A 27644-nucleotide genomic window follows, 5' to 3' on the forward strand; every position below is an offset into this window, starting at 1 on the left:
CTGCAACCTCCACCTCCCAAGTACAAGCTATTCTCCTTCCTCAGCCTCCAGAGTGGCTGAGATTACAGTCATCCACCACCATGCCCAGCTGATTTTTGTGTTTTTAGTAGAGATGGGGTTTTATCATGTTGCTTAGGGTGGTCTTGAACTCCTGGCCTCAGGTGATCTGCCCGCCTTGGCCTCCCAAAGTGCTGGGATTACAAGTGTGAGCCACTACAACTGGCCTTTTCCTATTACTTTAAATATTTTATTTCACTTTTTTCTTTCATGGTTTCTAGGGAGAAATTCTGGGGATGTAATTCTTACTTTTGTTCTTCTATAAGTAAGGTGTTTTTATCTGCTGGCTTCTTTCTGGATTTTTTTTTTTTTATCTTAGATTTTCTGTATTTGGATATGATTTGGTATGTCTAAGTGTAAATTTTTTGTTTGCTTTTTTTGGTGGGGGAGGCATCTACCCTGATCAGTGTTCTCTTGGCTTCCTAGATACCTGGTTTGATAGCTGATGTTAATTTTGGGGAAATTCTCAGTCATTATTATTTCAAGTATGTCTTTGGTTCCTCTTCTTTCCTTCTGGTACTCCCATTTCACACATGTTACATCACTGTAATTGTCCCACGGTTCTTGGGTTTTGTGATGTGTCGGAGGTTTTTGTTTTTGTTTTTTCCATTCTTTTTTCTCATTGCTTTCCAGTTTTTGAGGTTACTATTGAGATATCTTCAATCTCAGATTAGAACTTTTAGCATATTAATCAGAGTTGTTTTCAGTTCCTGATCTGATAATTCCAGTGTATTGCCATATCTGAGTCTGGTTCCAGTGCTTGCTCTGTTTTTTCAGACTGAGGTGTTTGCCTTTTAGTATGCCTTGTAATTTTTTCCTCTTTTTCTGTTGGAAGTAAGGGGAGACTTTTCTGATATTTACTGTGAGACCTGGAGGTAAAAGTCAGAAAAAATGTGAGAGGCCCCTTCTGACTGGGTCCTCTGGAGTTTCTGACTCTCAGACTTTTCCACACTGATCCTCCAGTAATTTGTCAATTACAGGTCAGGTTTTCCTTCCCTGGGTTTCAGTTTCTGCTCTGGTAAGTTGTGATTCTCTGTATCCTTCTGTATGTCCCTCCAACTTTGGGGGCAGTAGTTTGTCTTGTGACCTCATTTCTTTTAAGGATCTAAGATGAGTTGTTGATTTTTTTTTTCCAGTTTGTCCTGCTTTTTACTTATTTTGGAATGATGACTTCCAAGCTTCTTTCAGGTCAGATCAGAAACCAGAATTCTTTTTCCCATTTCTTTTTTAAGTTGCTATACAGTATTCTTTTATGGAAGCAAACAATATAATAAGTTTCTGGTGTATCCTTGCAGAGGTAGTCTACTATTTAAACATTTTAAAAAATTGAGATGAGATTATTGATTCCAAAGACACATTCCGTGAAAAAAACCCTTTATTTCTGTGGTTATAATCAATTTCTCATTATTGATGTCATAGTTGTATGTTTTTATGTCCATCTCTGAAACTATCTGCACCTGTCAGATTTTCTTGATTTGCTGAATTTTGATAATTTTATTGGAATTTTTTTTTTTTTGAGATGGAGTATCACTCTGTTGCCCAGGCTGGAGTGTGGTGGCATGATCTCAGCTCACTGCAACCTTGGCCTCCCGGGTTCAAGCCTCAGTCTCCTGAGTAGCTAGGAGTGCAGGCACACACTATTATTTCTGGCTAATTTTTGTATTTTTAGTAGAGACAGGGTTTCACCATATTGGCCTGGCTGGTCTCAAACTCCTGACCATGTGATCTACTCACCTCGGCCTCCCAAAGTGCTGGAATTCCAGGTGGGAGCCATCTCACCCAGCCTTGGAAGTTTCAAATAACTAATATACTAGTTAAGCTAAGTTAGCTTGTGGTGCAATAAGAAAACAATTCTCCAATTATCAGTCACTTAAAACACAAAGATTATTATTTCTCATTCATATCAAGTTTATACCTTTCAGGGAAAGTTGTCTTTCCTGTAAAGGCAAGCATTGCACCTCTATATGAACAAATGAGTCATCAATTACTGAGAAAGCAGAAGAGAGAGGTTCAGAGCCCAACAGTTAAATGCATCTATGGAAGTGTATAGGTCACTTCTACTCACATTTCATTGGCCAACACAAGTCACATGACTGTGTCTAACTTCAAGAGGGAAAAGGAAAGTAAAATCCTTCATTATGCCCAGAAGGAGAGGGGGAAATGGATAATGCTGTTAATGACCTCTGTATCTTTATTTTTCTGATTACTTGGTTCGTGTTATTTTGAGTGTCTTACCGTCTCTAACCCTGATTGCAGATGCTGATTTGGTAAGCCTGACTATCCCACCACTTACCCCCACAAAAAGAACTATCTTAGAAAAGCAAGTAGTTTTGCCTTTCACATCTTTGTTAAGAATTTCATGGTCATTATTTCTAAAATTCTGAGAATTTCACCAGTCCTCTGTATCTGTAAACTCTTGTCATAAGATTGGTGATTTTTTTCCCCCTATATAGTAGTTTCCCCTTATCCTCAGTGTATGTGTTCCAAGACCCCAGTAGAAGCCTGAAACCTCAGATACTGCCAAATCCTATGTATACTATGTTCCCCCCCATATATACGTAAGTCTGATAAAGTTTAATTTCTAAATTAAGTGCAGTAAGAGATTAACAACAATATTAACAATAAAATAGAACAATTATAACAGTATGACAGCATCACTACTCTTGTGCTTTGGGACCATTGTTAAGTAAAATAAAGGTTACTTGAACACAAGCCCTGTGATACTGTGACAGTGGATCTGATGACTGAGACTGCTTCAAAGTGACTAGAGGGTGGGTAGCATAGACAGTGTGGACACACTGGACAAAGGGATGATTCATGTCCCAAGCGAGCGGGATGGAGCAGGACAGCGTGACATTTCATCATGCTACTCAGAATGATGTGCTATTTAAAACCTATGAATTGTTTATTTCTGAAAATTTCCATTTAATATTTTTAGACTGAGGTTAACTGAAACCTTGAGAAATGAAACCCCGGATAAGGGAGTACGACTGTACACATTAATAGTGTTGATAAATAGCACAGGCTGTATCACAGCTTGGCATGAGATTGTATTCTCTCTCTCAGAGGATAGATGGAATCTATTGAAGATTGCAGTCGGTATTTAGCGCAGAGAATCTGATGGAGGGGAGTGATTAAGTGTGGGCCATTTTCTTCTGGGCCTCACCTTAGTGGAGTAGCCTGGTGGGCAGGCTTGTGGAGTGGAGCACAGCAGATACGGCTGATGTAAAGGCAGATTGATTCCCCTTTCTCTTACCTTAAAATGTCTTTGTGAAAACTCAAAGTTTTAGGTGAGGGGTGAGACCCCTTTCTAATTTCTAATGATGCTTGAATTTTCTCTTTTATATTGATTTCATTATCTTGAGGGATAATGGAACAGGGAGCTAAATCAAATATGTATTCTTAGGTTATCATCTGAATATTGCTTCTCCTTTTAAGCTTGTTTGGATAAAGTTTGATTCCAGTATTTAACAGGAAGAAGAACAATTTCAAATCTGTTTTTTTTGGAGACATTAGGTTCCATCTCAACATGGATGTAAAATAAGGTATTCAAATATATTGGATTTATGTGCTGAAGGCAACATATTTCCCTCCCTTTCCCTGTCATTCTGCACTGTTCTAAAGTCTTCTAAAGGCAGCACAGTGGAAATGTATGTATTTTATTGAATTAACTGTTTGAAAGTCTGCATATTGGTGTTTTTTTTTTCTTATCATTTCTTATCATGGGTATCATTTGTGTAATCAACAAATGTTTATTGAGTTCCTGTAACCCAGGAGATGATATTGGGGGTTATAAATATCTACACGATAGCCTCTACCCTCCTGGAGCTTGCCTTTTAGTCAGGTAGACAAACAATAAACAAATATTGGATGATAAACTTGATGATGAGAAATTAAGTTTGCTTAGAGAGTGATGGTGTCCATTATTTTAAATAGGGTATGTGGGAAGGCCTCTTTGGAGGGTATTATTTGCAGTGATCGGAACGAAGTGAGGAGGCAAGCCATGCTCAAGGGAAAAGCTTTCCAGGCAGAGGGGTTAGCAAGCCCACAGGCCTAACATGGAAATAAACTTGAGTCTGAGGGATAGCAGGAAAACTGGTGTGGCTAGAATAGGAGAATGGGAAAGTCAGTGACATTTGACCATGGACTTTTTCCCCTGAATTTTATGTGAAACTAGTGGAGGATTTTGAGCATTGGTGGAATGAATACATTTGTATTGTTTATTTTTAAATTGTAATTTCAAATTGAAGTTATTTTTTGAGATGGGATCTTGCTCTGTCTCCCAGGCTGGATTACAGTGGCAAGATCATGGCTCACTGAAGTCTTGACCTCCTGGGCTAAAGTAACCCTCCTGTCTCAACCTCCCAACTAGCTGGATTACAGGTATGTGCCACTGTACCCACCTCATATTTTTTGTTATTTTATTTTATTTTAATTTTTTTTGTAGAGTTGGGGTCTTGCTATATTGCCCTGACTGTTCTCAAACTCCTGGGCTCAAATAATCCTCCTGCCTTGGCCTCCCAAAGTATTGGGATTACAAGTGTAAGCTACCATGCCTGGCTATATATAAATAGTGATCTTTTAAAAGATCACTCTGGTTATTATGCAGAGAAATGGGAAATGAGTAGGTGGAAGAATATCATCAGCTAAGAGTCTCCTTGATTTGTTTGGACAGAGATAATGGTGGCTGTGTCTAGAGTGGCAGCAGTAGATCTGGAGAGAAGTGGTCTGTGTTAGGTTATACAGTATTCTGAAAATAGGGTTGACACAACTTGATGGATTAGATGTGGGGGTGTGAAGGAAAGAAAGGAAATATATGTGACTGCTAGGTTTTTGGCCTTAGCAACTATAAGAATGGTATTATTTAGAAAGGAGCACGGCTGGGAGCAGGCAAAGATTTTGATATATTAAGAGTTAAGGCTGGAAACAGTGGCTCATGGCTGTAATCTCAGCACTCTGGGAGGCTGAGCTGGGTGGATTGCTTGAGGCCAGGCATTTGAGACCAGTCTGGGCAACATGGTGAGACTCTGTCTCTACTAAAAATACAAAACTTATCCAGGCATGGTGGCATGTGCTTTTAGTTGCAGCTAGTCAGGAGGCTAAGGTGGGAGGATCACTTGAGCCCAGGAGGTTGACGCTGCAGTGAGCTGTGATCATACCACTGCCCACCAGCCTGGGCAACAAAGCAAGATCCAGTCTCAAAAACAAAAACAAAAAATCCAGTTAGGTTTGAGGTCCTTTAGACATCCAAGGAGGATAGTTGAATTTGCCGACCATATCCCTTAGGAGGGGAGAAAAAAAGATGTGAGATTTTTGTCACCTTGAAACTGATATTCTCAGTTTAAAATGGCAGTTAAGAGATGAGTAGTGTTGATTTGGAAGTATTTTCTACTTCTGTGTCCTCAGAGAGCCATTATAATTTTATTTTTCTCCTTTTGGCCTGCTTGGTCTTATTGTGTATCATGATGGATTTTTACCTTTCACATTTCTGGTAAATGGTGATCATTAGGAAGTTGAACCAGTTGTGTTTAAAAAATGTAAAAGACATTTAACAGGGAATGTGCTTCCCAAGGCCCATTGTTTACCACAAAAAGGAAACCCTTACTTCTTGTTACATCAGTGAAGATAACATTATTTTGTAAACACAGTACTCCTTTTATGACTAACATATTTTTGTACTGTGATCAGAAGAAATTATGCAAACAATAAGTTTATGGGAAATGTAGACATGTTACAAATGAGAATTTATTCATTGAAAGCCCTTAAAAATCCTGATTTTTCATTATAACATTTCAGATTTTTCTAATTGTAGAAGTAGTTGATTATGGAAAAATATAGCTTGAGAAAGTTAGTATGTATTCAGTCATTAATTTTTTGGGTTTTAACAAAAGTTTTAACAAATGTTAGTGGATAGAATATAGCAGCATGGTAGTAGGAATATTTAGTTTTATTCTGAAGCAGAGGAAGGAAATCTGTATTTCTGTAAGTATAGTTACTATTCTAGTGAGCATATATTGTAAATAGACTATCACAACTTAGTATCTGCCTCCTGTTGTTAATTCAGGCTTAGTAGTAAAGTCCTCAGGCACTACCCTTGATCTCAGCCAGAAGGCAGGGAAGAATTCCTCAGGTCGTTTGATTAAGAACAACGAAAATTCACAGAAGACAAGTATATGATGATAGAATTTGGGCTCACTGGAGACCAAGGAATTTTATCTTCTATCCCTTACTCAACTCCCCACTCCAAAAACCAGAACAAAAACACATCTAAATGTATCTTTGGCCATAAAAAAAAATCCCCATTTCTGAGCATCTAAGAAACATACATATGGGCTGGGTGTGGTGGCTCACACCTGTAATCCCAGAACTTTGGGAGACCGAGATGGGCAGATCACCTGAGGTCAGGAGTTCAAGACCAGTCTGGCCAACATGGTGAAACCTCGTCTCTATTAAAATACAAAAATTAGCTGGGAGTGGTGGTGGGTGTCTGAGGCAGAGAGAATTGGTTGAACCAGGGAGGCAGAAGTTGCAGTGAGCAGTGATTGTGCCACAGCACACTAGCCTGGGGGACAGAGCAAGACTCTGTCTCAAAAAAAAAGAGAGAGAGAGAGAGAAATGTACATATGGAGGCAAGAGTCTCAGCACAGTAATTAGAGATGATAAGATGTTCAAGTTTTAAGCTATGTGTATCATCGACACAATTTTATTGTATAAATGTGACCTTTCCACTAGGATAATGACCTCAACCTTTTATTTTGTATTTTTATTTGTTTAATTTTGTATAGAGATGGGGTCTCCCTATGTTGCCAGACTGGCCTCAAACTCTTGGGCTCAAGATCCTCCTGCCTTGGCCTCCCAAAGTACTGGGATTACAGGTGTGAGCCACCATGTCCAGCCAAACTCAACCGATAAAACAAACAAACAAAATGTCCCACATGTGCACAAAAAAGTGTGCACATGTGGGAAGGTTCCCTTGTAACATTACTTGGTTTGTACTTCTTCATTCCTGCCCCTCCACTCTCTACCTCTCTGATTCTAGGCTGGTTTAGAGGATACAGTGGCCTTAGGTGCTTATATTCTAGTTAGGGAGAAAGGCAATAAGGAATTAAAGAAGTATATAAAACCAAGTATATGTTAGATAATGATGAGTTCTATAATGAGAACAAAATGGAAATAGGATAGTGACATGGGAGGCCTACTTGATGTTGTGTGTTCTTCTGAATCTTTTTCTCATTTTTCAGTTGGGAATAATAATCATCTACCTCCTTAGAGTTGTTTGGACTTAAGTAAGTTGTGTGTGAAATACACCTAGCAGAATAACTGGCAACATACCTAATTATTAAGTGCCTGCTGTTCTCCTTTTCTCTTTCTTTCTGTAACTTGAATCTTCCAAATCGGTGGTGTAGTGCCATAGAATCTACCTCAGCTGGAGTATGTTTAAACTATGACCCTGTGTGGTTTTGGAGTTCTTATACAAAAAGTTAATAACAAAGATGAATCTTGAGGACATCATGCTTAGTAAAATAAACCAGTTACAAAAGAACAAACGTTGCATGATTCTACTTACATAAGGTAACTAGAGTAGTCAGGCTCATAGAGACAGAAAATAGGATGGTGACTGGCAGGCTGTGACAGAGAGAATGGGGTTGACTGTAGTGGGTATAGAGTTTCACTTTTGTAAGATGAAAAGTTCTGGAGATGGATGGTGGTGATGGTTGCCCAACAGTGTGAATGTATTTAATGTACATTTTTTATTTTTATATTTTAATTTTATTTATTTTATTTTTTGAGATGGAGTCTTGCTCTGTGACCCAGGCTGGAGTGCAGTGGCGCAGTCTTGGCTCACTGCAACCTCCACCTCCAGGGTTCCAGCAATTCTCCTGTCTCAGCCTCCCGAGGAGCTGGGATTACAGGTATGCACCACTACACCCAGCTAATTTTTTGTATTTTTACTTGAGATGGAGTTTCATCATGTTGGCTGATCTGGTCTTGAACTCCTGACCTCGTGATCCGCCCACCTTGGCCTCCCAAAATGCTGGGATTATAGGTGTGAGTCACCATGCCCAGCCTTTAATGTACACTTTAAAATAGTTAAGATGGTAAATTATATGCTATATGTATTTTACTGCAATTTTGTTTTTTGAGATGTAGTCTCTCTGTCACCAGGCTGGCGTACAGTGGCGCCATCTCGGCTCATTGCAATCTCCACCTCCTGTGTTCAGGCGATTCTCTTGCCTCGGCCTCTTGAGTAGTTGGGATTACAGATGCACGTCACCACACCCAGCTAATTTTTGTATTTTTAGTAGAGATGGGGTTTCATGGTCTTATTCTCCTGACCTCGTGATCCGCCCACCTTGGTTTCCCAAAGTGCTGGAATTACAGGCATGAGCCACTGCGCCTGGCCTTTACTGTAATTTTTAAAAAGTAAATGATATGGGCTTGTTTGCTTTGTTCTTGTAAATCTGTGTTAGTTCTTTGTAAATTCTGGATATCAGCCCTTTGTCAGATGGGTAAACTGCAAAAATTTTTTCCCATTCTGTTGGTTGCTGATTCACTCTAATGACTGTTTCATTTGCCATGCAGAAGCTGTGGAGTTTGATTAGGTCCCATTTGTCTATTTTGGCTTTTGTTGCCATTGCTTTTGGTATTTTGGTCATGAAGTCCTTGCCTACTCCTATGTCCTGAATGGTTTTGCCTAGATTTTCTTCTAGGGTTTTTATGGTGCCAGGTCTTATGTTTAAGTCTTTAATCCATCTGGAGTTAATTTTAGTGTAAGGTGTCAGGAAGGGGTCCAGTTTCTGCTTTCTGCACATAGCTAGCCAGTTTTCACAACACCATTTATTAAACAGGGAATCCTTTCCACATTGCTTGTGTTTTTCAGGTTTGTCAAAGATCAGACGGTTGTAGATATGTAGTGTTGCCTCTGAGGCCTCTGTTCTGTTCCATTGGTCTATATCTCTGTTTTGGTACCAGAACCATGCTGTTTTGATTACTGTAGGCTTGTAGTATAGTTTGAAGTCCGGTAGTGTGATGCCTCCCGCTGTGTTCTTTTTGCTTAGAATTGACTTGGCTATGCAGGCTCTCTTTGGTTCCATATAAAGTTTAAGGTGGTTTTTTCCAGTTCTGTGAAGATCATCGGTAGCTTTATGGGGATAGTGTTGAATCTATAAATTACTTTGGGCAGTATGGCTATTTTCACGATACTGATTCTTCCTAACCATGAACATGGAATGTTTCTCCATCTGTTTGTGTCCTCTCTTATTTCGTTGAGCAGTGGTTTGTAGTTCTCCTTGAGTAGGTACTTTACATTCCTTGTTAGTTGTGTTCCTAGGTATTTTATTCTCTTTGTAGCAATTGTGAATGGCAGTTCATTCTTGATTTGGCTCTCTTTCAGTCTGTTATTGGTGTATAGGAATGCTTGTGATTTTTGCACATTGATTTTATATCCTGAGACTTTGCTGAAGTTGCTTATGAGTTTCAGGAGATTTTGGGCTGAGACGATGGGATCTTCTAGATATACAATCATGTCGTCTGCAAATAGAGACAATTTGGCTTCCTCCTTTCCTATTTGAATACCCTTTATTTCTTTTTCTTGCCTGATTGCTCTGGCTAGAACTTCCAGTACTATATTGAATAGGAGTGGTGAGAGAGGGCATCCTTGTCTAGTGCCAGATTTCAAAGGGAATGCTTCCAGTTTTTGCCCATTCAGTGTGATATTGGCTATTGGTTTGTCGTAAATAGCTTTTATTACTTTGAGATACGTTCCATCAATACCGAGTTTATTGAGGGTTTTTAGCGTAAAGGGCTGTTGAATTTTGTCAAAGGCCTTCTCTGCATCAATTGAGACAATCATGTGGTTTTTGTCTTTGATTCTCTTTATATGGTGAATTACGTTTATAGACTTGTGTATATTGAATCAGCCTTGCAGTCAAAAGTAGGCAAAGTATATGAACAGACACTTTGCAAAAGAAGACATACATGAAGCCAACAAACATATGAAAAAATGCTCATTATCACTGGTCATTAGAGAAATGCAAATCAAAACTACATTGAGATACCATCTCATGCCAGTTAGAATGGCGATCATTAAAAAATCTGGAGACAACAGATGCTGGAGAGGATGTGGAGAAATAGGAACACTTTTACACTGCTGGTGGGAGTGTAGATTAGTTCAACCATTGTGGAAGATAGTATGGCGATTCCTCAAGGACCTAGAAATAGGAATTCCATTTGACCCAGCAATCCCATTACTGGGTATATATCCAAAGGATTATAAATCGTTCTACTATAAGGACATATGCACATGAATATTCATTGCAGCGCTGTTTACAATAGGAAAGACCTGGAACCAACCCAAATGCTCATCAGTGATAGACTGGACTGGGAAAATGTGGCACATACACACCATGGAATATTATGCAGCCAACAAAAATGATGAGTTCGTGTCCTTTGTAGGGACATGGATGAACCTGGAGACCATCATTTTCAGCAAACTGACACAAGAACAGAAAATGAAATGCCCCATGTTCTCACTCACAGGTGGGTGTTGAACAATGAGAACACATGGACACAGGGAGGGGAGCACTACACATTGGGGTTCTATTGGGAGGAATAGGGGAGTGACAGTGGGGGGTGGGGAATTAATGAGAGATAGCATGGGGAGAAATACCAGATATAGGTGAAGGGGAGGAAGGCAGCAAATCACACTGCCACGTGTGCACCTATGCAACTATCTTGCATGTTCTTCACATGTACCCCAAAACCTGAAATGCAAAAAAAGAAAAAAAAAAAAAAAAGTAAGTGATAAAATTGTTTTGGTAAGCCATCAGTGAATCAAGTTATTCCAGTTATTCCTGACCAAATCATGAAATAGAAGGTGGTTGTTCTTGCGTCATGAATCTGTATGAGAGTCCCATAAAATGAAAACGTTATTAAAAATTTTTAGCATCTTAACTTCCAGAGGTGTCAAACCTTACACTGTTGATGGTGAGCAAAGAGCACAGTGTGGCTGGAAAAGATATTTCTATTGTTTTATTTTGTCAATTTATAATATATTTATTGATCACTTATTGTGTTTAGGGAACAAGAGTAATAACATTTTCTGAGTATTATCTCAGCAATTATTCTAAGTATATGCTTAACAATACTTAATACCAATAATGATTTGTCATTTTTCTATAGCAGCCTTGAAGGTGTTATTCTCATTTTATAGTTGAGAAACCTGAGGCTCTGAGTGGAAAAGCGACTTTCTACTTTAAAGATGATTTTAGAGGAATTTCAATACATAGAAACAAAGGGAGGGCATTCCAGATGGAATAAAGCATGCATTAGATCTGTGTATAGGAAGGCATGGGATATATTTGCACAGAGCATAGAGTTCAGCCTGACTGAAGTCTGGATAACATTCGGGAGATGGGCTGGCAATGTCGTCCCTTCCATGAGCATCTTGATGAGGCTAATGAATTTCTGAACTGTATTCTGTAGGCATTGGGAGGCACCATTGAATTACCACGCCTGGGGTTTTTGTGATCAGAGTTACGCATTGCAAAGCAGTATCTGAGACACATTGGAGTAGTGAGAGAGGGGAGGCCAGAGACCAGTTAGAGTGACCACTTGGAATTTTTTTGCGGTCGTTAGGAAGTAGTTGGGGTCAGAGTGCAAATGGCTGATAGTTGAGGACTAAGTTGGGAGGTGAGAAGGGAGAAGCACAAATGTAAGTGGAAATGAAGTGGAAGGGAGGAGTGTATGGGGCATGATTGTAAGTAACACTTTTTGTGTGTGTGTGTGGTGAGGAGGGGCATAATGGTCACATGTATATGAATATGTAGGTCACATGTAGCTTTGAAAAGGGAGAATTCTGAGAGATATGTGGAAATAAAAATGCCTTCACACATAGAGCCTATGAGCACAAGGACGGACTTAGCAGTCTTGAATTGAATTTGAAAGGTTGACATTAGGCAACCTTTTTCAGTTTAGCAGATGAAGGTATCTGTATAGAGTGGGACTGTAATGTGCCTGGGGACTTGAAGAGTAGACAAGTTTAAGCTTCTGTAAGAGAGAATTCAAATTTACTAGAGTCAATTGTCACACTTTAGAGTGTGACATGCAATAATAGTAGTGCACTTTTGTTCATCTTTTATACAAATAACGTATAGAGTAGAAGCTCTTTTACACAATATTGGCTATATAATATACCTGTGGTTGGGTTGGCTAAATAGAATGTTTGTTTAAAATCAGAAAGAAAGATACATACCTTAAATATTTTATGTGTATGAATGCTTATATTTCACCAGTCTTTTGATGTGTAGCCAAGACATTTTCTTTAAAATGTTTTTAATGTGACTTGCCTTAATTAAATTACACAACTTAATGTTTAGAGGCAAAGCATTTATTTTTGCACTCATTTTTGATGTAATATGTAACTAAACTATGTAATTGTAGTAAGCACAGTGGACATAAACTGATTTTAAAGTAAACACAATTTACTGTAGCATGCAACTTTGTTATTGGGAGGAAAATGATGTGGTGTTCCAGAGAGGACTCTGCTTTCCCCAACAAAGAAATTGAAGCTCAGAACTTGTTGCTTGTTCATGGTTTTAGGATTGACAAGAATGATTTTATCATTGTATTCAATGCTTTTCTCATATGGAGTTATAAGGTGATATAGAATAATGTGTCAGATGTTGGTTAGTAGTTAGGAAGTTATAGACTATAGTTTTTTAAAAGTAGCAGATTTATTGAGATTCACATGCCGTGCAAGTCACTAAGTTAAAGTGTACAATTTAAGGCTGTGCATGGTAGCTCATGCCTGATATCCCAGTACTTTGGGAGGCAAGAGAGGAGGAACACTTGAGGCCAGGAAATCAAGACTGGTCTGGACAACACAGCAAGACCTCCATCTCTACAAAAGATTAAAAAAATTAATCAGACATAGTGGTATACTCCTGTAGTTCTAGGTACTCTGGAGGCTGGGGCAGGAAGATTGCTTGAACACAGGAGTTTGAGGCTGCAGTGAGCTATAATTGCACCATTGCACTCCAGCCTAGGTGACAGAGTCAAACCCCTTCTCAAATAAATAAAGCGTACAATTAGAGGCTTTTTTATATTCACAGATTTGTGCAACCATTACTATAACAGATTTTTAGGACATTTTCATCACCCTCTCAAAGAAACCCTGTACCTGTTAATAGTCACCACCTATCTTTTTTCTCCTGGTCCTAGGCAACCACTTACCTGTTTTCTCTTTGTTAGATTCATCTATTATGGACATTTCTTATAAATGGAATCATATAATATGTGGCCTTTTGTGAATAGCTTCTTTCAGTTAGCATAATGTTTTCAAGATTCACCCATGTTATAGCGTGTGTCAGTACTTCATTCCTTTTCATGGCAGAGTAATATTCCATTGTGGATATAACACATTTTATTTATCAGTTGATCAACTGATGACATTTAGGTTGTTTCTGCCTTTTGGCCATTACAATAATGCTACTATGAACATTTGTTTTCATATTTTTGTGTTGATATGGTTTCATTTCTCTGGGATATATACCTGGGTGTGGAATTGCTGGGTCATGTTTAACCTTTGGGGAATGTGCAGAATTTTGATTAGTAATATATGTTATATGGAAGCTGCTAAAATGTTAACGCGTTGTAAGCATGGCTGTTACCAATAACTGTATTTCCTGTTTTTTAATCTTCCAGCATAGAACATTCCATATTCTGCTTCACACACGGTGACTCACTCACTACTGCTTTGCACCAGTGTGCCCACTCGGAGTGCCTATAAAGTACAAGCTCCAGATCGAAAAAGCTTCTAGATGGATCCTTTCCAAACTTGGTGTCTTTTCTACAAACTCTGTGCCTCAACAACCATTTCTGAGTGGTAAGGACAAGTATATTTTACAAATAAGAATAACATAATTACAGAAATTTGTAAAATAATTGTTGTTTGGATAGCCTTTGCTCTTTTCTAGGCCTTCTTTCCTTTATTGTATATGGGTTAATACCAGTACTTTTTTTGCTATTTTTTTCTAAATCAAATCTAAAAGTAGCAAAAACATGAGGTTTTTTGAGACTTCAAAACACTTTTTATATATTACACTCTGTGCACAGAACATGTGTAGTTTATAAAGAATAGAAAAATATGTGAGCAACTTTATGCCTGTGCACTTTATGTCCTTTATTTGTACTCTGTAGTCTCTTACTGTAAGGCTTAGTTTATCTTGTTACTGTCTTTTTTTTTTTTTTTTTTTTGAGACAGAATCTCGCTCTGTTGCCCAGGCTGGAGTACAGTGGCACTCTGTTGGCTCATTGCAACCTCCTCCTCCTGGGTTCAAACAATTCTCCTGCCTCAGCCTCCCAAGTAGCTGGGATTACAGGTGCCCACCATCACGCCTGGCTAATTTTTGTATTTTTAGTAGAGGCAGGGTTTCACTATGTTGGCCAGGCTGGTCTTGAACTCCTGGCCTCAGGTGATCCGCCTGCCTTGGCCTTCCAAAGTGTTGGGATTATAGGCATGAGCCAGCCACCGCAGCCTGCCATTACTGTCTTATCTATTTAGGGATTTTGAGCCCATTGGTTGAAGAATACACTCCTACTTCCTGGCAATTGCAAATTATGTGTACATTCATAGAGATGATAAGAGAGGTGTGCAATGCCAACTCTTCTTTTTATAGTATAGCACTATGTGTGCCTTTTCATATTCTGACTTTTTTTGGAAATGTAGATATCAGTTAGCAAACAAATTTTCTAGACATCTCTGAGATTTACTCAGAACAATAGGTGGGTGGGGGGCAGTAAACTTGAGCAGAAATGGGAGACCTTTAAAAGAAAATGACTGAAATAGGCTCATTTTGAGCCAGTTGATCAACCAATGCCTACTATTTAAGAATGAAAATGTATAATGACATTTAGCATAATAGAGAAGTAGTTACCAAATGGAAACTGTGGTATTAGATAAGGATGAAAGGCAGGTAGATAGAGTGAAAACTGGGGTACATTTTAGCTCTAGTTCTAATCATTAGTTACATAGTTTACTTGAGTGCTGGTTAATTAGCCTTGGTAGACCCAGTTTTCTCATCTGTGAAATGAGTAAATTAGATTAAATGACTGGTGAGGATTCTTGTTGCTTTCATAATCCCAACAATATATGAACTATAATGAACAAATTGATAGATTTTTTTATCTATTTGAGGATATGTTTTCTTTTTTTCCCTAACCTATCTGATAGAGACACTTTACATCTATTTTTGCTGAATTATGGGGCGAGAATAAGGTCTCCACTATCAGAACATTTTTCAGTTAATCTTTCTGTTTTGCAATTAGTATCTTTCTTTCCACATTCTTATCCTTCTTTCCTTGACCTTGAGGACTTTCCTTCATTTGACTCAGACCTTCTCTTTCCATCCACTCCTCTATCATATTAGTGGCTCTCATGATGCTTCCTTAACGTGTCTAGCATCCATTATTTTCACATTAGCAATTTCCCACAGTCACTACACCTTAGATCGGTGATTCTGGTTCTGGTACCTTTTATAAAAACACATACCTTTTGAAGCGGAGTGTGATGGTTCATGCCTCAATTCCCAGTGCTTTGGAAGGCCCAGATGGAAGGATGACTTGAGGACAGGAGTTTGACCCCATCTCTACAGAAAGTTTAAAAATGAGCCAAGCATGATAGTTGCACACCTGTAGTCCCAAATACTCAGGAGGCTAAGGTGGGAGGATTGCTAGAGCCCAAGAGGTTGAGCTTGCAGTGAGCTGTAATTGCGCCACTGCATTCCAGCCAGGGTGACAGAGCAAGACCCTGTCTTGGGAGGCTAAGGTGGGAGGATTGCTTGAGCTCAAGAGGTTGAGGTTGCAGTGAGCTGTGATTGCATCACTGCATTCCAGCCAGGGTGACAAAGCATGACCGTGTCTCTTAAAAAGAAATACAGACATTTTTTGAAACAAATTTGGGAGATGAGTGTGATTCTTTGGCAGGTAGCTAAAGCCAGCATTAGTCCATCAGGACTGGAGCCTCAAAGTTCTCTTACTTTTCACTTTTCATCACTTCTTGCCCTGGACCTCATTATTACCTGGAACAGTTTCTTCTCTAAGGTCATAGAAATAGAATGTTATTTTTATTTCAGGATTTTTTTTTTCTTGTGTCTATAAAAGAAATGTTTTGTCTTATTTATTTAAAAATTTTATGGTGGAAAATGAGAAACATATGCAGAAGTAAATGGACTGGTATAACCAATCCCTTTGTATTCAGACCCAGATTCAGTAATTATCAAGTCATGCCCACATTGTTTATTTATTCCCCACCAACTATTCTCCCATTCCTATATTATTTTAAAGCAAATTCTAGACATCATATATCTTATTTGTAAGTATTTCAGTATTTTTCCTAAGACCCCTTAAAAAAAATCATGAGAAAATTGCTATGAATACTCTGGTATATATCTTTGGGCAGATCTGTGTACTTTTTTCCCTTGGGTATATACCCAGAAATAGAATTTTTACTTCTGTATGTTCATATTATAAAAAAACATGAAGAGAATAAAAATAATTAAAAAAATTAAAAAAGAATTTGCAATATTGGTTTGGACTTAGCACATTCTCTTGGCAATGTTTAGTCCAATTACTATGTATATTATTATGTATTACTTTGTAACAAACTACCCTGAAACTTAGTGGCTTAACACAGTGACATTATTATCTCATAGTTGCTGTGAGTCAGTTTCTTTGGGGTGCAGCTTAGCTCATGCTTTCGGCTCAGAGTCTCTCATAAATTAGCAATCCAAGTATCTTCTGGGGCTGCATTCATCCCAAGACTCAAGTAAAAGGGGCACAAAGGATTAACCTTTTGGGGTGCTTTTAGGCTCACTCGTGATTATTGGCAGGTCTCAGGTCCTTTCTGGCTGTTGGCCAGAGACCAATTCCTTGATGCTTCCACAGGGCAGCTAACAACATGGGCAGCTGGTTGTTAGTTCAGAGCAAGGGAGAGAAGGCATCCAAGATGGAAACCATGCTCTTTCTGCAACTTACTCTTTTTTTTTTCTTCTTTTTTTTGAGACAGAGTCTTGCTCTGTCTCCAGGTGCCAGGCTAGAGTGCAGTGGTGCAATCTCAGCTCACTGCAACCTCTGCTTCCTGGGTTCAAGCAATTCTCCTGCCTCAGCCTCCCTAGTAGCTGGGACTACAGGCATGCGCCACCACACCCAGCTAATTTTTGTATTTTAGTAGAGACGGGGTTTCACCATGTTGGTCAGGATGGTCTCAATCTCTTGACCTCGTGATCCACCTGCCTCGGCCTCTCAGAGTGCTGGGATTACAGGCGTGAGCCACCACCCCTGGCCCTCTGCAACTTATTCTTAGAGTGACAGCTCATCACACCTGCTGCATCCTTTTTGAAAATTTATTATGGTAAAGTGTGCATAATGTAAACCTAACATTTTAACTATTTAAAGTGTACAATTCAGTGGCCTTACATACATTCACATTGTTGTGCAATTACTACCATCATTCATCTCCAGAACTTTCTCATCTTCACAAAATGAAATTGTATATCCATTAAATAACTCCCCATCCTCTTCTTCGCCCAGCCCCTGACAACCACCATTCTACTTTCTATCTCTAAGAGTTTGACCCCTCTAGTGGAATCATGTAGTTACAGTATTTATCCTTTTGTGACTGGCTTTTTTAACCCAGGGTAACGTCTTCAAGGTCATTCATGTTACAGTATGTGTCAGAATTTCATTCTTTTTCAAGGCTGAATGATATCCCATTGTATTTATATACCACATTTTGTTCATCCATCCACTGATAATTTGAGTTCTTTCCATGTTTTGGCTATTGTGAATAATGATGGTAGGAAGGAATGTAGGTATTCAGCTGAATTCTATTCTTAGAATCAAGACTTTCAATTCAGTCTACACTAAGCGGGAGGTGAGGCTGGGCGTGGTGGCTCATGCCTATAATTCCAGCACTTTGGGAGGTCGAGGCAGGTGGATCACCTGAGGTCAGTTTAAGACCAGCCTGTCCAATATAGCAAAACACTGTCTCTACTAAAAATACAAAAGTTAGCCAGGAGTGGTGGCATGTGCCTGTAGTTCCAGCTACTCAGAAGGCTGAGGCAGGAGAATCGCTTGAACCTGGGAGGTAGAGGTTGCAGTGAACCGAGATCACACCACTGCTCTCCAGCCTAGGCGACAAAGTGAGACTCTGTCTCAAAAAAAAAAGGGAAGGAGGTGAATACTTAAGGGTGTGAATACCAGGAAGTGTCAGGAAGTGTGATCATGGGGGCTGCTCTGAGATATCACACTGTTTAAGTTAGTCTTAATCATTGTTCTCTGTATAGTTATGCCACCAACTGGATATACAATTAAGTTCATTTTCTTTCATATTTAATAACTGTTCTAAATGTAATTTTGTTTTATAATCATGTATAATAGTTTTATAGTTCTAAAGTTGAATTCTGTTTTCTCCTTCTCTGTATAAGTAATCGTATTCTAGAAACTTTAGTTTGTTCTTTTAAGGAAAATATAAGCAAGCTATATATTCATATTTCTCCTTATATAAATGATAGGATACTATATCCTTTTTTTTTTCTTTTACTTGAAATATTCTGGGGATCACTGCTTAGTGGTATATTACTCATTTCTTTTTATAGCTGTATCATAGCCCATTGGATGAATGTGCCATAGATTATTTAACCAGTTCCTAGTTGATGGGGACTTGGATTGTTTATAATCTTTTCCTAACGTAAATGGTATAATAGAAATGCATAACCTTGTGGATATATAAATCTTTTAACATCTTGCCATTTTGTTTGGGACAGGTTCTTAGAAGTAGAATTGTAGGGCCAAAGGGTAAATGAATATGCAGTGTTGTTTGTTTGTTTGTTTGAAGACAGTCTTACTCTGTCACCCAGGCTGGAGGGCAGTGGCATGATCTCGACTCACTGCAACCTCTGCCTCCAAGGTTCAAGCAATTCTCATGCTTCAGCCATCTGAGTAGCTGGGATGACAGGCATGTGCCACCATGCCTGGCTTTTTTTTTTTTTTTTTGTGATGGAGTCTTCCTCTTGTTGCCTAGGCTGGAGTGTAGTGGCATGATCTCTGCTCACCGCAACCTCTGCCTCCTGGGTTTAAGAGATTCTCCTGCCTCAGCTCCTGAGTAGCTGGGATTACACGTGCCCGCCACCACGCCCGGCTAATTTTTGTACTTTTACTGGAGACAGGGTTTCCCCATGTTGGCCAGGCTGATCTCAAACTTCTGACCTCAGGTGATCCACCTGCCTCAGCATCCCAAAGTGCTGGGATTATAGGTGTGAGCTACTGTGCCCAGCCTTTTTTGTATTTTTTGGTTTCACTGTGTTGGCCAGTCTGGTCTGGAACTCCTAGCCTCAGGGATCTGCCTGCCTTGGCCTCCTAATGTGCTGAGATTACAGGCATGAGCCTCCATGCCCCATCTTGTTTGTATTTTTTTTTTTAAACCTGGGTATTGCTAGATTTATCCTCATAAAGAATTGTACCTCTTTGTGCTCCCATCAGTAATGTATGAGAGTGCCTATTTTTCCATACATAAACCTTGTCAGCAGAGTATATTGTCAAACTTTTGGGGTGTCTTTCCAAATGGAATCTTATTGTAGTGTTAATTTCTACCTCATTATGAGTAATAGTGAGTATCTTTTTATATGGCTAAGAGGCATTTGCATATCTTTTTCTAACTATTTCTTTAGCCTTCTTTTCCATTTGTTGGTATTTTTTATTTTATAAGCTCTTTACACATTAGAAATATCAATCGCTTGTCTATTTGCTTTTTTTTCTAACAGTTAAACAGAGATATTCTTTCAACTTACTTTACTTTTTCCTCATTCTTTTTCATTAATGTTACATTTATTCTTCTGGATAAGAGATCATTTGACATTTAGTGACTCCACTTGTACACATCAGACCTATTCCATTATTTCTGCAAGTTCAACATGTTTTATATGAATTTGACTTTATCTACAAACCTGTGTTCCCTTTATCAGGTAATGGTATTGTCATATTCCCAGATGAGAAATTGAAGTGACATTTTGGACTTTATTTATTATTTATTCAATAAGTATTTATTGAGTACCCATCAGCAAATTTGTTGAGATTTCAAGTACGGGCTAGGCACTAGGTAACAAATAGTATAATCCTAGCTCTCAGGGAATGGTCTAAGAGGGGAGTAGGTGTTCCATAGATACACAAAGCATGCCTAAATGTGGTTAGGAATTCCAAGAGAGAATGTAAAAATGGGGATATATTATAAGATTGGAGAGGTTGTGAGTTGTCTCTGAGAAAATGATTCTTAAGCTAAGATTTGAAGGATGTTTAGGATTAGCCTGGTGGAAAAATGTCAGTTTAGGATTAGCTTGGTGAAAAAAAAAGACACAGGAAACAAGTGTATAGAAGGATCCTGAGGCAGAAATGAAGTTGGACTTCTAGGAAATGAAAAGACCAGTTTAGCTGGCATGCAGGGAGAAGGGGTGGAAGGGTCTGAGATATCATCTGATTCCTTTGTAAAGAGATCACTCTGGCTATGCTGGGGGTAATCCTTTGGAGGGGGTCATATAGAAGTCAGTCAGGAGCTGGGTAGCAGACTTGTAGTAATTGTGAAGTCATGGTGCCTATTTGTTCAGTTATAAAATTCTTTCAGTTCTAATTCAGGACTTTGGTCATCTTCTCTCTTGACCATTGGGATAGATTTTTTTAAATTGGTCCCACTCTGTCGTAGGTCCTGTTCCCCATCCAGTCTGCTTCAGAAGACTACTTTTAGAGTCAACAGTCTATTCATATCACTTCCTTTCTCAAAAACTTATGATGGTTCCATGATTGTGGAAGAATGAGATCCCACCTGGAATTGAAACTTTTATCATTTTCTTTAGGTTTCAAGGTCCGCTCTCCTGAGACAACTTTGTTTTAGGCAGCCAAGATGGGTATTTTTCTGCCTCTTTTCTTAGCTCATCTTCCGTCTTCCATCATGACCTTTCTTCCCCGCCAACCCCCTCTATTCTCTGATCCTTCTTAGATCCCAAGATTGACTTCTTTTTTTATTGCATTTTAGGTTTTGGGGTACATGTGCAGAACATGCAAGATAGTTGCATAGGTACACACGTGGCAGTGTGATTTGCTGCCTTCCTCCCCTTCACCCACATCTGGCATTTCTCCCCATGCTATCCCTCCCCAGCTCCCCCCTCCCGCTGTCCCTCCCCTATTCCCCAATAGGCCCCAGTGTGTAGTGCTCCCCTCCCTGTGTCCATGTGTTCTCATTGTTCATCACCTGCCTATGAGTGAGAACATGTAGTATTTCATTTTATGTTCTTGTGTCAGTTTGCTGAGAATGATGTTCTCCAGATTCATCCATGTCCCTACAAAGGACACGAACTCATTGTTTTGATTACTGCATAATGTTCCATGGTGTATATGTGCTACATTTTCCCAGTCCAGTCTATCATCGATGGGCATTTGGGTTGGTTCCAGGTCTTTGCGACTGTAAACAGTGCTGCAGTGAACATTCATGTGCATGTGTCTTTATAGTAGAACAATTTATAGTCCTTGGATATATATCCAGTAATGGGATTGCTGGGTCAAATGGAATTTCTATTTCTAGGTCCTTGAGGAATCGCCACACTGCCTTCCACAATGGTTGAACTAATTTACACTCCCACCAGCAGTGTACAAGTGTTCCTATTTCTCCGCATTCTCTCCACCATCTGTTGTCTCCAGATTTTTTTTTTTTTTTTTGAGACGGAGTTTCGCTCTTGTTACCCAGGCTGGAGTGCAATGGCGCGATCTCGGCTCACCGCAACCTCCGCCTCCTGAGTTCAGGCAATTCTCCTGCCTCAGCCTCCTGAGTAGCTGGGATTACAGGCACGCGCCACCATGCCCAGCTAATTTTTTGTATTTTTAGTAGAGACGGGGTTTCACCATGTTGACCAGGATGGTCTCGATCTGTTGACCTCGTGATCCACCCACCTCGGCCTCCCAAAGTGCTGGGATTACAGGCGTGAGCCACCGCGCCCGGCCTGTCTCCAGATTTTTTAATGATCACCATTCTAACTGGTGTGAGATGGTATCTCAATGTAGTTTTGATTTGTATTTCTCTAATGACCAGTGATGAAGGCATTTTTCATATGTTTGTTGGCCTCATGTATGTCTTCTTTTGTAAAGTGTCTGTTTTTTTTTTTGCCCATTTTTGAATGGGCTTGTTTGTTTTTTTTCGTGTAAATCTGTTTTATTTCTTTGTAAATTCTGGATATCAGCCCTTTATCAGATGGGTAAACTGCAAAAATGTTTTCCCATTCTGTTGGTTGCCAATTCACTCTAGTGACTGTTTCTTTTGCCATGCAGAAGCTGTGGAGTTTGATTAGGTCCCATTTGTCTATTTTGGCTTTTGTTGCCAATGCTTTTGGTGTTTTGTTCATGAAGTCCTTGCCTACTCCTATGTCCTGAATGGTTCTGCCTAGATTTTCTTCTAGGGTTTTTGTGGTGCCAGGTCTTATGTTTAAGTCTTTAATCCATCTGGAGTTAATTTTAGTGTAAGGTGTCAGGAAGGGGTCCATTTTCTGCTTTCTGCACATGGCTAGCCAGTTTTCCCAACACCATTTATTAAACAGGGAATCCTTTCCCCATTGCTTATTTTTGTCAGGTTTATCAAAGATTGTATGGTTGTAGACATGTTGTGTTGCCTCCGATGCCCCTATTCTGTTCCATTGGTCTATATCTCTGTTTTGCTATTAGTACCATGCTGTTTTGATTACTGCAGCCTTGTAGTATAGTTTGAAGTCCAGTAGTGTGATGCCTCCTGCTGTGTTCTTTTTGCTTAGAATTGACTTGGCTATGCGGGCTCTCTTTTGGTTCCATATGAAGTTTAAGGTAGTTTTTTCCAGTTCTATGAAGAAGGTCATTGGTAGCCTGATGGGGATAGCGTTGAGTCTGTGAATTACTTTGGGCAGTATGGCCATTTTCACAATATTGATTCTAACTAACCATGAACATGGAATGTTTCTCCATCTGTTTGTGTCCTCTCTTATTTCGCTGAGCAGTGGTTTGTAGTTTTCCTTGAAGAGGTCCTTCACATCCTTTGTTAGTTGTATTCCTAGGTATTTTATTCTCTTTGTAGCAATTGTGAATGGCAGTTCGTTCTTGATTTGGCTCTCTTTCAGTCTGTTATTGGTGTATAGGAATGCTTGTGATTTTTGCACATTGATTTTGTATCCTGAGACTTTGCTGAAGTTGTTTACCAGTTTCAGGAGTTTTTGGGCTGCGACGATGGGGTCTTCTAGGTATACTATCATGTTGTCTGCAAATAGAGACAATTTGGCTTTCTCCTTTCCTATTTGAATACCCTTTATTTCTTTTTCTTGCCTGATTGCTCTGGCTAGAACTTCCAGTACTATCTTGAATAGGAATGGTGAGAGAGGGTATCCTTGTCTAGTGCCAGATTTCAAAGGGAATGCTTCCAGTTTTTGCCCATTCAGTATGATATTGGCTGTTGGTTTGTCGTAAATAGCTTTTATTATTTTGTGATACATTCCATCAGTACCGAGTTTATTGAGGGTTTTTAGCATAAAGGGCTGTTGAATTTTGTCAAAGGCCTTCTCTATGTCAGTTGAGAAAATCATGTGGTTTTTGTCTGTGGTTCTGTTTATGTGGTGAATTACATTTATAGACTTGCGTATGTTGAACCAGCCTTGCATCCCTGGGATGAATCCTACTTGATCGTGGTGAATAAGCTTTTTGATGTGCTGTTGCAATCAGCTTGGCAGTATTTTATTGAAGATTTTTGCGTCTATGTTCATCATGGATATTGGCCTGAATATCCATGATTCTTTTCTCGTTGAGTCTTTGCCAGGTTTTGGTATCAGGATGATGTTGGTCTCATAAAATGATTTGGGAAGGATTCCCTCTTTTTGGATTATTTAGCATAGTTTCAAGAGGAATGGTACCAGCTCCTCTTTGTGTGTCTGGTAGAATTTGGCTGTGAACCCATCTGGACCTGGGCTTTTTTTGTGTGGTAGGCTCTTTATTGATGCCTCAACTTCAGACCTAGTTATTGGTCTATTCATAGTTTCGGCTTCCTCCTGATTTAGGATTGGGAGGACACAGGTGTCCAGAAATTTATCCATTTCTTTCAGGTTTACTAGTTTATGTGCATAGAGTTGTTTGTAATATTCTCTGATGATGGTTTGAATTTCTGTGGAATCTGTGGTGATTTCCCCTTTATCATTTTTTATTGTATCCATTTAGTTATTCTCTCTCTCTTTTTTTTTTTTAGTCAATCTGGCTAGTGGTCTATCTATTTTGTTGATCTTTTCAAAAAACCAGCTCTTGGATTTATTGATTTTTTGAAGGGTTTTTTGTGTCTCTATCTCCTTTAGTTCTGCTCTGATCTTAGTTATTTCTTGTCTTCTGCTAGGTTTTGAGTTTTTTTGATCTTGCTTCTCTAGCTCTTTCAATTTTGACGATAGGGTATCAATTTTGGATCTCTCCACTCTTCTCATGTGGGCACTTATTGCTATATATTTTCCTCCAGGGACTGCTTTAAATGTATCCCAGAGATTCTGGTATGTTGTGTCTTTGTTCTCTTTGGTTTCGAAGAACTTCTTTATTTCTGCCTTCATTTCATTGTTTATCCAGTCAACATTCAAGAGCCAGTTGTTCAGTTTCCATGAAACTGTGCGGTTCTGAGTTTGTTTCTGAATTTGAGTTCTAACTTGATTGCACTATGGTCTGAGACTGTTTGTTATGATTTCAGTTGTTTTGCATTTGCTGAGGAGTACTTTACTTCCAATTATGTGGTCAATTTTAGAGTAGTGTGACGTGGTGCTGAGAAGAATGTATATTCTGTGGATTTGGGGTGGAGAGTTCTGTAGATGTCTATCAGGTTTGCTTGTTCCAGGTCTGAGTTCAAGTCCTGGATATCCTTGTTAATTTTCTGTCTGGTTGATCTATCTAATATTGACAGTGGAGTGTTAAAGTCTCCCACTATTATTGTGTGGGAGTCTAAGTCTCTTTGTAAGTCATTAAGAACTTGCCTTATATATCTGGGTGCTCCTGTATTGGGTCCATATATATTTAGGATCGTTAGCTCTTCTTGTTGTGTCGATCCTTTTACCATTATGTAATGTCCTTATTTGTCTCTTTAGATCTTTGTTGCTTTAAAGTCTATTTTAACAGCAATGAGAATTGCAACTCCTGCTTTTTTTTGCCCTCCATTTGCTTGGTAAATCTTCCTCCATCCCTTTATTTTGAGCCTTTGTGTATCCTTGCATGTGAGATGGGTTTCCTGGATACAGCACACTGATGGGTTTTGCCAGTCTGTTTCTTTTGATTGGTGCATTTAGCCCATTTACATTTAGGGTTAATATTGTTATGTGTGAATTTGCTACTGCCATTTTGATGCTAGCTGGCTGTTTTGCCCATTAGTTGATGCAGATTCTTTAGTTTGTTGATGCTCTTTAGCATTTGTTATGTTTTTTGAATGGTGAATGGCTGGTACTGGTTGTTTGTTTCTATGTGTAGTGCCTCTTTCAGGAGCTCTTGTAGAGCAGGCCTGGTGATGACAAAATCTCTGAGTACTTGGTTGTTTGCAAAGGATTTTTTTTTTTCTTCACTTACGAAGCTCAGTTTGGCTGGATTTGAAATTCTGGGTTGAAAGTTTTTTCTTTAAGGATGTTGACTATTGGCCCCCACTCTCTTCTGGCTTGTGGGGTTTCTGCCGAGAGATCTGCTGTGAGTCTGATGGGCTTCCCTTTGTGGGTTACCCACCCTTTCTCTCTGGCTGCCCTTAGCATTTTCTCCTTCATTTCAACCCTGGTGAATCTGACGATTATGTGCCTTGGGGTTGCTCTTCTTGCGGAATATCTTTGTGGTGTTCCCTGTATTTCCTGGACTTGAATATTGGCCTGCCTTGCTAGGTTGGGGAAATTTTCCTGGATAATGTCCTGAAGAGTATTTTCCAGCTTGGATTCATTCTCTTCGTCACATTCTGGTACGCTTATCAAACGGAGGTTAGGTCTCTTCACATAGTCCCACATTTCTTGGAGACATTGTTCATTCCTTTTTGTGCTTTTTCCTCTAATCTTGCCTTCTCATTTGATTTCATTGAGTTCATCTTCAATCTCTGATATCCTTTCTTCTGCTTGGTCAATTCGGCTATTGAGACTTGTGCATGCTTCGCGAAGTTCTCATGTTGTGTTTTTTAGCTCCATCAATTCACTCATATTCCTCTCTAAGTTGTCCATTTTTGTTATCATTTCCTCAAATCTTTTTTCAAGGTGCTTAGTTTCTTTGCATTGAGTTAGAACATGTTCTTTTAGCTCACGGAAGTTTCTCATTACCCACCTTCTGAAGTCTGATTCTGTCATTTCATCACACTCATTCTCCGTCCAGCTTTGTTCCCTTGCCGGTGAGGTGTTGTGGTCCCTTGTAGGAGGTGAGGTGTTCCAGTTTTGGGTGTTTTTCTCTTTTTTTTGCTCTGGTTTCTTCCTATCTTTGTGGATTTATCCACCTGTCATTTGAGTAATTGCTGACTTTTTGATTGGGTCTCTGAGTGACATCCAGATTGTTGATGATGAAATATTTCTGTTTCTTAGATTTTTTTCTAACAGTCTAGCCCCTCTGCTGTAGGACTGCTGAGGTCCACTCCAGGCCCTGCTTGCCTGAGGAATACCTGTAGCAGCTGCAGAACAGTGTGGGTTACTACCAGTTTCTTCTTCTGCTATCTTTGTCCCAGAATGATGCCCGCCAAATGTCAGTCTGATCAGTCCTTTGTGAGGTGACTCTTTGGATATATGGGGGTCAGGGAGCTGCTTGAGGAGACAGTCTGTACTTTTTAGGAGCTCAAGTGCTGAGCTATGAGCTCCATTGTTCATTTAGGGCTGCTAGGCAGTTACGGTTAAGTCTGCTGCAGCAGAACTCATAAAGCCCCCTTTTTTTCCACAGGTGCTCTGTCCCGGGGAGTTAGGGCTTTATTTATGAGTATCCATTGCACTGTCCTGCCAAGCAAGGAGGCAGTCTAGTCAATGCCTGCTTGCAGAGGCTATGCTGAGCTGCTCTATGCTCCGCCCTTCTGCCATGTGTAATTCCCTGTAGTTCTGTTTATATGGGTGTGGTTAGAGCTGCCGTGGCGATGGCCCGCCTCTGTAATGGCAGACTGTCTGTTATGGTGGGTTGCTGCAGCAACGGCAGGCTGCGTTAGCAATGGCAGAGTACCTCCTTAGGGGTGGAGTGCCTTGGTAATGGTGGACACCCATCTTCCACTGAGCTGCACCAACCTGGGTTTTTGCCGTGAAACTCTCAACCCTGAGCGTTTCCAATTGCTGTTTTGTTTGTTTTTGTGGGGGTGGGACCCGCCGAGCCTGATCACCTGGCTCCCTTCCTCAGAGTCCCTTTTTTTTTTTTTAAGTTGAACAGTTGACTCTCTCCCAGGTGTTCCAGTTTCCTGCTGAAAGGGTGCTGGGATCTGTGTGATTTCCCATGCCGCGACCCACTGTGCCGGCTAAAACAACGTCGCTGCCCGGGACTCTCCTGGCCTGGCTTACTGTTTAAGTCTGGTTTAATCAGAT

At 39.6% G+C, this 27644-nt stretch overlaps 1 protein-coding gene across 11 annotated transcripts in view; it reads left to right on the plus strand.

Annotated features, from left to right (window-relative positions):
• Nucleotides 1-27644, plus strand: part of FRYL (FRY like transcription coactivator) — a 282324-nt gene that overhangs the window by 42930 nt on the left and 211750 nt on the right. For 6 of the 11 annotated variants that reach the window (XM_054253360.2, XM_078367235.1, XM_078367236.1 and 3 more), the window contains exon 2: nt 13762-13942. The gene's annotated coding sequence lies outside the window, so the exon portion shown is untranslated. Of the gene's footprint in view, nt 1-4343; nt 4441-13761; nt 13943-27644 lie in introns of all 11 variants that reach the window. The other 5 variants (XM_054253361.2, XM_078367237.1, XM_078367241.1 and 2 more) reach the window with 1 other exon arrangement.

The sequence above is a fragment of the Callithrix jacchus genome, chromosome 3, assembly GCF_049354715.1.
Source record: "Callithrix jacchus isolate 240 chromosome 3, calJac240_pri, whole genome shotgun sequence".
NCBI lineage: Eukaryota > Metazoa > Chordata > Mammalia > Primates > Cebidae > Callithrix > Callithrix jacchus.